Genomic DNA, 11,892 nt, shown 5'->3' with positions numbered 1-11,892 from the left:
CCCCCCCAAGTTCTGCCGCTGATTGGATGTGTGATTTGGAACAAATTCCTTTCTCTGAACTTCAGCAGCGGGTCCCCACGGCCCCGCCCCCCCCCCCCCCCCCCCCCTGACTCTGGAAGACAGTGGGGGAGGGGATGGAAAGGAATGGTGGTGTCAGAAGAGATAATAATCCGGGCCGGATAGCAAGCAGCTAAGCTCTCATTCCTGGCTCTAAGGCCCCTGGGAACAGGGAGAGCTCCCATATATGGAGCGGCCCGGCACCTTCCCCCACATCTGGGTGTGGGACACCAGCGGCCCGAGCCCGAGACTTAATGCCTTAATGGCAGCTTTCTTGGGCACCTCAGGCAAATTTACACATTCACTCCTTCTTTAACTCATTCCTTCCCTCATTCTTTCATTCATTTCCTCTCACTTCATTCACAAATCGATCAATTCATTTGTTTATTCTCTCACGATTTCATCGTCATTCATTCACTAATTTCATCCATTCTTCTTGGTTCGTTCGTTTGCTTGTTCATTTATTCTCTCCGGTATTAATTTAGCGATTCGTTTATTCATTCACTGTTCACTCATTCAGGCAAACTACATGCACTAATAGTCACAGGCAAGGCCTGTCCTGAAGGCTGGAGACCAAAAAGCCCTGCATTGCTGTCACTTTTTTCCCCACCCCCGATTTCTTCCTTTTAATTAATGGATATTACAGCACAAAAGTGGACACTTCATTCCACCCCTCTACCCATAACTTCCTCTCCTCCCCTTCCTCTAGTCACTATGCAAAAAACTTAAAGCCTACAAATTTGTTTTCAACTAATGTAATTTTCTTGAGGCAGTGTGAGGTGGTATAATAGAAAGAATAGGAGCCTAGAGAACTGGGTTATAATTTGTTCTGCCAAAGACTCAGGGTCGCTTCCTTTGCCTCTGCTTTCCCATCTGTAAAATAGAACAAGAAAAACGACCTGGCCTTAGGTTGTGAGGGCCAAATAAGATTGTAGGTATGAAAGTGCTTTGAAGGGGAGCTAATTGGCTCAGTGTGATTAAGAGCTAGGGTTCAAATGTGACCTCAGATACTTCCTAGCTGTGTGACCCTGGGAAAGTCACTTAACTCCCATTGCCTAGCTCTTCTGCCTTGGAACCAGTACTTGGTATCAATTCTAAGACAATATAAGGTTGTGGTTTTTTTTAATGCTTTGAGAAATTTAAAGAGCAAAATACATTACTGAGAATTCCTATTGTTATTTTTATTTATTATATGCAGCTTTTAAAATATTTTCCTCCTCTCTCATTCCTTTTATTTCAACCCATTTTATTTTTTGCATTCTACCTTTCCTCCTCTCCCCCATCACTTCCTCCACTGTCTCTCCTCCATGGAATCTCAGTTTAGTCTCTTCCCTTCAGGAGGTCTCGGTTTCCTCCTCTATAAAATGAGGAGGGCAGATGATCGAAGGAGGCTGCTTCTAGCTCTAAATTCTAGGACCATATTATGATTTCTGGAGAGCCAAGTGGCAAGTGATGTCCTAGCCGGGTGACGAAGGCCCAAGGTCTCTGATTAGGCTTTCTCTCTGCCTCTTAAGGAGCTGACCCAGCCCCAGACCCCTGGGCTCTAACTTGCCCCAAGCCCTGAGCCAGGCTGGAATGTTCACCTGCCTGCCATCCATACCTGAACCTCTCTGTCTGGGCCTTCAGGGCAACCTGTCCTGTCCACTCAGGCCTCCCCTCCACCCAGGAGGCTCTCTCCCAGAAGGAATGGAGCCCAAAGAGAGGCAAGAAAGTTCTTGATTCTCTCTGGTCCACAGGGGAATCCTTAGAAGACAGACATATTTTTGGATGTGGACAATAGAGGAATTTGTTTTTCTAAACTATGCATATAAGTTTTAAAGATTTAAAAAAAAATTTATATCTAAGTGGGTAGAGGGGGAAAATAAATGCTTGTTAAAATTAATAAAATAGTTTATTTTTAAAGAAGATAAAGTTTCCTCAAAGTTCTTGGCTAGAACTTCCGAATGTAGTGGGAAGAAGGCTAATTTTGGAGTCAGAAGACCTATTGAGCAATGCAGTACATAGGAAAGGGCTAGGCAATGGGGTCAAGTGACTTGCCTAATGTCACATAAGCAGGAAGTATCTGAGGCCAGTTTTGAACCCAGGATCTCCCATCTCTGGGCCTGGCTTTCAATCCACTGACCTATCTGGCTGTCCCCATATTAGTAATTTTTAAGGTGCTATATAAATGGCAATATTATAAAGATAATGCAAATAAATCTCATTTCTGTAGGTCTTTACTATTTATAAAGAATGCCCTCTACAGTAATAGGAAAGGTAGAAGGTAGGATGGGGTTGGAGAAAGATAATGGGTTCTATCTGGATATATGGAGTGCTCAGAGAGGTGCAAAGAAAACCAGAAGAGAGAGATGTCCCAAAAACCTAGAGAGAAGTGAGTATCAAGGGGGAGCGAGTGATAATCAGTGTCAATGGCTGCAGAGAGGCCAAGGAGGATGTGGATTGAGAGAAAGTCATTGGACTTGGGAACTAAGAGATCATAAGAAACATTGGAGAGAGCAGTTTGGGTACAAGGTCAGAAGCCATATTGTAAGGGGTTAAGAGGAGAGTAAAATGAGAGAGTATGAAGGCACCTATTATAGATGGCCTTTTCAAAGAATTTAGCCACAAAGAGCAGAAGAGATATGGAATGAGAGTTAGCAGAGATGGAAGGATAGAGGGAGGGGTTTTTAGGATAGGAAAGACACAGGCATGTTTGTAGACAGTAGGAAATGACCTAGTGGAGGGGGATCAAATAGAAAATCCTTTATTTGGCTTTTAGAACTCTGGCCTTACCTGGCCTCTTCCTACCTTTCCAGTCTTCTACTATACTTCCCGCCATGGACTCTACAATCCAGTGATAAGGCAAACCAAGCTGACAAACATTTTAAAGCACCATACTACATGTCAGACACTGTGCTAAGCACTGGAAATAAAAAGAGAGACAAAAAATAGGACTTGTTCTCAAAAAGCTTATAGTCTAGTGGGGGAGAAAACATGTCAATAACTATGTGCAAGCAAGATATGTACTAGATAAATTAGAGAGAAATCTTATTAGCATTAAGGAGAATCAGGAAAGTCTTCTTACAGAAGATGAAATTTTTAGATGGAACCTGAAGGAAGTCAAAAGGCAGAGATGGGAAGGGAAAGAATTCTAGAAAAAGGGGGTGGCCAACAAAAATGCACAGAATTGGGGGCAGCTAAGTGGCTCACTGAATTGAGAGCCAGGTCTAGAGACAGGAGGTCTTGGGTTCAAACCTGGTCTCAGACACCTCCTAGCTATGTGATCCTGAGTAAGTCACTTAACCCCCATTGCCTAGCTCTTACCTCTTTTCTGCTTTGGAACCAATACACAGTATGGTAAGGGAGAAAAAGAAAAAAACAAACAAAGATACAAAGAAGAGAGGAAGGAAGGAAGGAAGGAAGGAAGGAAGAAAGGAAGGAAGGAAGGAAGGAAGGAAGGAAGGAAGGAAGGAAGGAAGGAAATTAGTTCACAGACTTGGGTGTTGGAGAGTTGTGTGAGAAACAGCAAAGAGACTAGTATCACTAGATCATTAAAGTAGATGATGGGGAGTAAGACAGAAGAAGATTAGAGTTAGAGATTTAGGGGACAGCAGTTTCAGTTGAATAATGAAGTTGGAAATTTGACTGCAGAAAACCAAGAAGAGAATGAGAAGAAAAGAAGCAAAGGCACTGATTGTAGGTCTTCTCCAGGAGTTTAACTACAAAAGGGAGGAGAAATATAAGACAGATCAAGTCAAGTTTTTTTTGAGGATGGGGATGATATAGGCATGTTGTAGAGAGTTGGGAAGAAGCCAGTAGATAAGGAGAGGCGGAATATTAGTGAGTAGGGATGGAAGAAGAGGCACTCTCTGGAGAAAATGGGATGGAATGATATCACTTAAGGAAGATAGGTAGTAAAATGAATAGAGCACTAGGCTTGGAGTGAGAAGATCTGAGTTCAGTTTTGACTTTAGACACTTGCTGATTGTGTGATCTTGGAGAAGTCATTTAACTTCTGTTTTCCTCAGTTGCCTCAACTGTAAAATAGGGATAGTAATACTACCTACCTTATAGAGGTTGTTGTAAAATTCAAATGATAACATTTGTAGGGGTCCAGGTCATGTGAGCAATAAGATGGTAGACTCAACATTTTCTCAATCTTTACAACTTCTCAAATCTCTCCAAAACAGAAATTATACAACAACGATAAAGCAACTTTGGCTCTTTCCATTGCCTAGGACAATTCAATTTAGAGACAACAAGTTCTGTAAGCCCTCAGAAGGAAGACCTTCAAATACAAAGGAAAGACCTTTAAATAACACAAGACTATCCTGCATCCACTAGAAAAAGGAGGAGAGAATGGAATAATGTATTCTGAAGAGTATTAGAGCTGAGGATACAGCCCAAGGTTATCTATCCTTCAAATCTAAGCTTAAACATATAGGACAAAAGATGAACATTCAATAATAATGAAGAATTTGAAACATTTTAGAAAGAAAACCAAAACTGAAGAGATTATCTGATTCTTGAACACCCCAAACAACAGAACTACAGGTGGAAAGGAATAAATGCAACAGCCAAGGGTAGCAACAGCCACAGAGTAACAAAAGGAAGACCAGAAAGAGACTTCTTTCTAAATGCACATAAGGAGGGGATAGCTGGATAGCTCAGTGGATTGAAAGCCAGGCCTAGAAACGGGAGGTCCTGGGTTCAAATCTGGCCTCAAACACTTCCTAGCTTTGTGACTCTGGGCAAGTCACTTAAACCCATTGCCTACCCTTACCACTCTTCTGTCTTAGAACTAATACACAGTATTGATTCTAAGATGGAAGGTAAGAGTTTAAATAAATAAGTAAAGTGTACATAAGGAGACAGGGGTGAAAACTTAAATCTGGTGACACTGCCTATAGATGAATGCTTCCTCTTATGAAAAACTATATTGTAACATGAAAGGGCACATGAAAGCAGGAGAGGGGAGAATGAAAATAGAGGAGGGAGTGATGTACCAGGGCCCAAGTCAAAGGTTAACAGGGAGTTAAAGTGACTTCTGTGGTCTCAGAAGAAGAGCCAATAGGGGAATGAGTGAAGAGGTGATGGTGGGGAACTGAAAAGGTCTTACAATGAAGAAGGAAGAGGGTTCCATTGATGAATTCTCCTCTGGGTGAAGGGAAATGAGAACCTTACTCTGAATGAGGACTGGGTGATTTGGTGCCTGAAAAATCTTTATGTCTTTGGAGGAGGAGATGGAATTCCTGGGGGCAACTGGTACCTAGAAGAGTATGGACCTAGGGAGGAGATTTCTAAACAAATTTAGAATAAAAAAAGGTAAACAAAAGAAGACATTGATCAGTGAGGGCAGAGGGGAGATAGACCTTAACATATGGTAATGTCTCCTCTGACAACTGCAATAATTGGCATTGTTCTGAAAGTAAGGGATGATGGAAAAGGGAAAATCTATGGAGAAAGTCCTATTAGGCAGTGGCAGAAAACACCTAGAGGAGAGAGCCTAGTATGGATACCTTGGAAACTTTGATTACATAATGAATACAGAGAAAAGAGAGACAAGATGATTGTAGGAATCATGAATCAGATAGAGGGTCTAGAGTAAACAGAAAGAGAAAGTAGATAATGAAGAGAGTGAGAAAATCTTTTTCAGAAAAAGACACATACAAAAAAAAAAATTATGAACAAGACTAGCTGAAGGGGAGGAAAGAAGGACTCTCCTTGACTGAGATGAAAAAAAGAAGGGGAAGAAATATATATATATAACCAGATAAAAGCAGAAGAGAGGAACGAATAAATAAAACTTTAAAGGGAAAAGGATAACAAATTAAAAGAAGGGATCAAAAGAGGGAAGAGAAAAGAGCCAGTGGGAACAGATCCACTTTATAAAGAAGATTAAAGTAAAATAATTGAAGTAACATAATATTGTATTTACAATGCAAGGTGGGGAAATCATAACATTAAAAAACATCTTAGAGATAGATGGCAGAAAATGTAAACTAACTAATAATTTTAAATGTGAAAGGATTAAACAATCCAATAAAATGAAAAAGAGTGACAGTTTGGACAAGAAAACAAAACTCTACTATCTGTTGCTTATAAGAAACAAAGACATCAACAAAATAAAAAGTAGGAAATGGAAAAAAACTTTACTGTGCATCAAGCAAACCCTCAAAAGCAAGAGTTACCATGATTCTATCAGATGAAGCAAAAACAAATATTTGAAAAATTAAAAGGGATTAGCAAGGAAACTATATCAGACTAAAAAGAACTAGAAACAACAAACCAATATCAGAAATAAATGTATGTTCCAAATGCAACCAAATCCACAAAGGAAAGATAATGAGAGTTACAAGAAAATATAGATAGTAACACAATAGTGACAAGTGACTTCACTATACCTCAATCAGTTTCAGATAAATCTAATGGAAAGATAGATGAAATGGAAAATATAGAATTAAACACATTTCTGGAGAAACCGCAGTTAAAAGACTTATGGCATCCTCTAACTGGGACAGCAATATAACTATTTCTCTGCATTTTTTTTTGTAAACCCTTGTCTTCCAGCTTAGAATCAATATTGTGTGTTGGTTCCAAGGCAGGAGAGGGATAAAATCTAAGCAATGGGGGTTAAATGACCTGCCCCAGGTCACATAGCTAAGAAGTGTCTGAGGTCAAATTTGAACCCAGGATTTCCTATCTCTAGGTTTGGCTCTCTATCCACTGAACCACCTAGCTGACCTTATAGAGGGACCTTTAAAAAATATCATTAAAATCAACTGCCTAAAACCAAAAGTAAGCATCACACGTAATGGTGCTATACCAGAACTGTTTCCAATAAACACAGGAATGGAACAAAGATGCCCACTCTCCCTGTTCTTTATTTGATATAATTCTGGAAATGCTTGCTAAAGGAATGACAAGAGAAAAGAACTAAAGGAATTTTGTTGTTTCAGTAATTTTTCAGTTGTTTTTGATTCTTTATGACTCTATTTGGGGTTTTCTTAGTAAAGACCCTAGAATGATTAGTCATTTCCTTCTCTAGATTATTTCATAGATAAGGAAACTGAGGCCAAAAAAATCTTTGTATCAAATTTCTCTGATAAAAGTTTGGTATCCAAGACATATAAACAATGAATAAACATGTATATAAGAGTAGCAGCCATGATCAATAGATAAATGGTCAAATCATATAAGCAAATAATTCTAAAAAGAACTACAAAGTATTCACAATCACATTAAAAGAAAATGTTCCAAATCACTTAATAATAAGAGAAATGCAAATTAAAACATCCCTGAGATTTTACCTCACCCCTTGCAAATTGGCAAAAATATGGGAAATGGCAACAATCAGTGTTGGAGGGACTGTAAAGGCACACTAATATCTTGTTGACAGAGTTGTGAAGTGGTACAACTTTTGAATGCAATTTAGAATTATACAAATAAAGTAACTAAATTAGCCATACTTTTTGAACCAGAGTCTCCATCCTGGGCTTATATTCTAAAGAAGATATCTATGAGGAAAAAAACCCTCATATACTCCAAAATATTTATAATTACACTTTTTGTAATAGCTAAGAGTTAGAAACAAAGTAGATGCCCCATCAGTTGGGAAATGGTTGAACAAACTGGTACATGAATATAATGGAATATTGCTGTGGTGTAAGAAATAATGTATGTGATGAAGACAGAGAAGCTGGAAAGATCTCTACTAACAGATACAGAAGGGAGTAAGCAATCAAAAAAACAATATACACAGTAATTACAAAAATATAACTGTAAAGAACAATAACATACCAAAAAAATAAAAAGTAAATGTAATTATATTATAAACTATAAAAATCAAGCAGGACTCAAGTGAAGAGATATTAGAGGACACCCCCCCCCCCCACCTACCCCTTCATGGAAGCAGGTGTTACACTTCACATATGTACAAACCTCCTCCAACTGTTCCATCTGTTGGCTCTGTGCATTTTCACTGGCTTTCCTCCATGCCTGGAATGCTCTCCTTGCTCATCTCTAGCTTTTAGCTTACTTGACTTCCTTTAGAATCTAAATCAGTGATTCCCAAAGTGGGCGCCACCGCCCCCTGGTGGGTGCCGCAGCGATCCAGGTAGTGGTGATGGCCGCAGGTGCATTTATCTTTCCTATTCATTGCTATTAAATTTTTTAAAAATTAATTTCCAGGGGGCTAAGTAATATTTTTTCTGGAAAGGGGGCGGTAGGCCAAAAAAGTTTGGGAACCACCACTTTAGATCTTACCTAAAGTTTTCCCTTTCACCCAACTATCACCTGTGGCCCCAAGAAGCAGTAGCATGCTTAGTAACCACACCCTGGTAAAACCCTCTTGGCAGACATACTAAACCAGGTTGAGGGTAACCAATGGTTCTATCTACCCACACATGTGAAGACCTCTCCTGGAAGAATGGGTGGATGAGAACAATTTTTTCCAAAGCCATGAAAGGCAGCTAATGCAGACCCTAAAGAGCACCCTGGTCAGACATCAAAGACTCTAAGGCCATCCACTGCATCCTTGGCCATCACCAGTTGTCCTGGCTTTTATCCTGCCACTAGACTTGGATGACTCTGGTAGAGAGAGTGCGACCGTCAACTTTGTGCAATTCTGCCTCGCTTAATCCAATTCATGTGCAAATCAAGACATCACCCCATGATGGCATTGGTCCTCTTCAAAAATGAAGGATGAACAGCAACTGCCAAGTTTCACCTTCAGTAAGATTTTTCCAGTCCTCCTAAATCTTAGTGCCTTCTCTATAAGATTATCCCCAATTTCTCCCATCTATAACGTTTTTGTGCATCATTGTTTGTATGTTGTCTCTCCCATTAGAATGTGAGCTTCCCAAGAACAGGGATAAGGTGTTTTTTTTTTTGTTTGGTTTGGGGTTTTGCCTTTCTTTGTATTCCCCAGTTCTTAACACAGAGCCTAGCACATAGCGGATGTTTAATAAATGCTAGTTGACTTGTCTTTGTTGAGGGTATATTCTCAATTGTCCAAGCTCAATACCACAAAAGTCTTCCCCTCATCCCCATCTATATTCAATCAGCTACCAAATCTTGTTGATTCTACCTCCACAATAGCTCATACAAATCCTCCCTTTCTATCCAGTCTGGGCTACCACTTTAGTTCAAGACCTCATGAACATCTTAAAAAATATTTTTATACTATATGCCAATAAAATTGTTTTTCTTTGTAATTCTATATATTTTGTTTTATGCTTTTAAATACATTATTCTGAAAAGGGGTCCACAGCCTTTACCAGATTGCTTAAGGAGTCCATGACCTAAAAAAACGTTAAGCATCCCTGAATCTAGTCTTTTCCCTCCCCTTATTCTCCATTCTCCCTACCACTCCCAAAATAATCTTGCTAAAGCACAAGTATGACCTTATCATTTCCTTGTTCAAGAAACTTCTGAAGCTTCCTATTGCTTCTGTGATCAAATGCAAATAATACATGATTAGCTTTTTTCTTTATTTAAAAAATACAGTGATATTTTTGTTTGTTTATTCAGCACCTTCATTTCTAAATATATCTCTCCCTGCTCCCCTGGTCATTGAGTCATTCCTTATACCAAAGAATAAAACAGAAAGAAAAAAAAATCAAAACAAAACCAACTAGTGTATCAATCAAGTATGACAGTATAGGTAATGTTTCCTTCCCAGAGTCTCCCATTCTTGCAAAGAAATGAGGAGCAGACATTTTCTTATTTTTCTTTTCTGGGGAAAAACTCAGTAATTATAATTATGTAACATTCAGGTTTTATTTATTTTTTAAAGATACTTTATTTTCCCAATCATATGTAATAACAATTTTCTACATAAGTTTTCTGAAGTTATAAGATTTAAATTGTTTCCTTCCCTCCCTCCCTGGGGATGGTGAGCAATTTGATCTGGGTGATAATGTATTATCATGCAAAATATATTTCCATATTGTTCATTATTGTAAGAGAATACTCATAAAACCAGAACCCCAATATAAAAAACAAAATAAACTAAAGTGAAAAATTGGATGCTTTGATCTGCATCCATCTCCAACTGTTCCTTCTCTGGAGGTGGATAGAATTCTTTGTCACACATGCTTCAGAATTGTCCTGGATTTTTTATTGCTGTTACTGTGTATAATGATCTCCTGGTTTTGCTTATTTCACTCTGTATCAGTTCATGTAGGTCTTTCAAGTTTTTTTCTGAAGTCATCCTGTTCAATTTTCTTTTTTATGATTTTCCCTTTTTTTTTAAAAACCTAATATCTTTATATATATATATCCTTCTATATTAATTTTTATTTGTTACAGGGCTAGGCAATGGGGGTTAAGTGACTTGCCCAGGGTCACACAGATAGGAAGTGTCTGAGTCAATTTTCTTTTTTAAAAAAAAAGCTTTTTCCATATGCATTATGGCAGTCTTTATGCTTATTATTTTCATGGATCTGCTCATTTTAGCATCAGTTCATATACGCCTCATGCTTCTCTGAATTCAGGTGGGTCAAGTGAAATATGATGACACTCATAAACCCAACAATAAACAAAAGACAGTTTGCTTAGCCATATCATGGAAAGGATGCCCAGCAAGGACACAGCACAAGTTCAGATACAGAGGGGCTCCTCTGGTCTCCAAAGAGAAGTATATCTGGTCAGTCGGCGATGGTGACTGGAATGGCAATGGGATATACACCAAGTCTGAGGGACTCTGATTTCTCCTAGATGGGTCTCTTTTATGCCCTTACACCACTGGGAAGCCATGGGAACAGATCAAGCCTGAGGCTCCTGGACTATTCAGGTCTTAGGGACAGGCTCCTCATCTTTTAAAGACAAATCTAGCCCAGCCCACGTGTTGGGAACACCAGTGGGTGTTGTTCCCACCATAAGAGACCACACAGTTTGATGGGAAATACATTGAGTTTAAAATTTGAAGATCTGGGTTTGAATCCCAGGTATGTAACTTATCCTGTGATTCTGGCCAAGACATCTTCCCTCCCTTAGCCTTGGTTGCCTCCCCCATAAAATAAAGGGGTGGTGGGTGATAACTAAATAATCCCTAAGGCTCCTCCCGGATCTTAACCCCATGGCCCTAAGTAGACATCTACATTCTTATTTGACATATCTGTCTCCCTTTCCCAGCTAGCCAATAGAACCAAGGAAACACAGAAATTTCATCTTAGCCTTCCATATCCAGCTGGGCACTAGAGCTCTTTGCTGATTTCATTGTTTCCTTTTATCTCCCCCCTAAGTGCCTAATATAGGGCTCAGTCTCTAACTCTGATTTGTGTCCTATGGAGCGAGGGCAGGGAAACCAATATCCCTCCTCATCTGCCCAGTGGAACATTTTTGCCATTACCTTCTGGGAGCCCTGGGCGAAGAAAACAGACGGGGGGCCTGGCGTCAGCTGCTGCAACAGCCACCCAGAATGGTTTTTCCAGACCCTCCCTGGGACTGATTTCCCAGCTGTTGACACCGTTGTCCCAGGACGGGCTGGAAAGGAAAGGGCTGTCCATTCTCTCAAAGCCAGGCCTTCCTAGGATTATCTCTAAGCCCTGCAGTGGCTCTCTTCCTCTTCCCATGGATGGGTTCTCTCTGCCTCAGTTTCTTCCTTTGTAAAAGGGAGATAATCATCCTCTAAGGGCTCGATTTCCAGGCTTATTGGGAGCAAAGCATTTTACAGACCTTAAAGGGTAACAGAATTAGGAATGATAGTGACTGTTACCCAAACGCCCCCAGGAGAAACTGAGGCCCATAGAAGGGGGGTGTTTCCTGGGTGATAGTCTCCACCTGCCCAGGACAGCCAGTCTGAGCCTGACTTAGTGGCCAGTCCCAGGAATCAGAGAAGGACCTCCCCACCCC

Source organism: Gracilinanus agilis, chromosome 2, assembly GCF_016433145.1.
Source record: "Gracilinanus agilis isolate LMUSP501 chromosome 2, AgileGrace, whole genome shotgun sequence".
Taxonomy (NCBI): Eukaryota; Metazoa; Chordata; class Mammalia; order Didelphimorphia; family Didelphidae; genus Gracilinanus; species Gracilinanus agilis.
This window is presented reverse-complemented; position numbering follows the sequence as displayed.